Source organism: Neomonachus schauinslandi, chromosome X (genome assembly GCF_002201575.2).
Source record: "Neomonachus schauinslandi chromosome X, ASM220157v2, whole genome shotgun sequence".
In the NCBI taxonomy this organism is placed as follows: Eukaryota; Metazoa; Chordata; class Mammalia; order Carnivora; family Phocidae; genus Neomonachus; species Neomonachus schauinslandi.
Window position 1 is genome coordinate 84,271,642 of NC_058419.1, and position 1,762 is coordinate 84,273,403.

Genomic DNA, 1,762 nt, shown 5'->3' on the forward strand with positions numbered 1-1,762 from the left:
ACTCCTCCAGCATTCCCAGTACAGTAAATTCTGGGCATGATAAGTATCTGATAATGAATGAATGAATTGAATTGAATTGAATTGAATTGAATTGAATTGAATTGAATTAACTTGAATTCCTGTCATTGACCAAAAGGTGGAGACCAAATCACAGCAATTCTGTTCTCAAGGCTTAGCCTGGCTGGGACAGACTAGATAGGCAAGAGAAGGAGAAACTAGATGGGGCTGCAGAGGAGCCAATTAAGGTACCTGTGATTATCACGGAGTGAGGAGATAAAAATAGAGATCCAGATGGTAGAACTGGACCTGGATGGGAAAGAGCAAACTGGAAACACATTGCAAGCTAAGACATGGGGCCTGTAAGAGATAAAGAATAAGGTTTTAATTTGGGAGACTAAACATGGAGGTGCCCTAGACACAAGCAGACATCAATTGCCAAACTGTTTTGTGCTTTTCTCCATCTTTTTTTTTTTTTGTAGTTTTATGCTTTTATTAACACAAATACGACATGCACATAAGCTGTCTATTCATTTTCTTCACTGCGCAGCCTGGCATTGGGATTGGTGACACTGATGGCCAGCTGGGCTGCTCTTTCTACAGTGGCTTGGCGGTTCTTGGAGGAGACATCGTGAGCAATCTCAGCACAGTAAGATTTGTTGCACATCAGCAGCACTTCAATCTCTTTGACACCGTGGACTAGGAACTTCTGGAAGCCACCGGGCAGCATGTGCTCTGTTTTCTTGCTTCCGTAACTGATGTTGGGCATCAAGATCTGGCCCTTGATTCTTCTGTGCACCCTACTGTCAGTGCCTCTGGGTTTCTGCCAGTTGCGCTTAATTTTGACCTATCAGTCTAACTGGTGCCGAATGAACTCCTTGGTCCTCTTTTTAATGATCTTGGGCTTCACGGGGGTTCTGAGGGTGGCCATGATACCAAGTAGGAGATGGCTGCCACCTCCGCGGGCAGCACAGAGGAAGAGATTGCTTTTCTCCTTCTTGATTAAAGCTGTAAGCTTAGCTGATAATCATTTTTTTAATTTGTTGAAAGGTCTTGGAAACCTCTGAGGCACAGAAATGCAGGCCGTGTCCCCAGGAACCCTGCCCTGCACCTCCTGTCTCCCCACACCCATGCTCTGTGGAGATACTTTTCAAAGAAGACATCCAGATGGCTAACAGACACATGAAAAAATGCTCAACATCACTCGGCATCAGGGAAATACAAATCAAAACCACAGTGAGATACCGTCTCACACCAGTCAGAATGGCTAAAATTAACAAGTCAGGAAACGACAGATGTTGGAGAGGATGCAGAGAAAGGGGAACCCTCTTACACTGTTGGTGTGAATGCAAGCTGGTGCAGCCACTCTGGAAAACAGTATGGAGGGTCCTCAAAAAGTTGAAAATAGAGCTACCCTACGACCCAGCAATTGCACTACTAGTTATTTACCAAAAGGATACAAAAATAGTGATTTGAAGGGGCACATGCACCCCAATGTTTATAACAGCAATGTCCACAATAGCCAAAATACGGAAGGAGCCCAGATGTCCATTGACTGATAAATGGATAAAGAAGATGTGGTGTGTGTGTGTGTGTGTGTGTATATATATATATAAAATATTCCATTATATATATGGCATATATATAACACATATCATATTGCATTATATATATGGTATATGTAGATATAGATGTGGTATATGAAATATATATACAAATATACACACACACACACACACACACACTGGAATATTACTCAGCCATC

At 42.6% G+C, this 1,762-nt stretch overlaps 1 pseudogene; it reads right to left on the minus strand.

Annotated features, from left to right (window-relative positions):
* Positions 1-523: 523 nt before the first annotated feature.
* Positions 524-928, minus strand: LOC110570719 (annotated as a pseudogene).
* Positions 929-1,762: the final 834 nt, after the last annotated feature.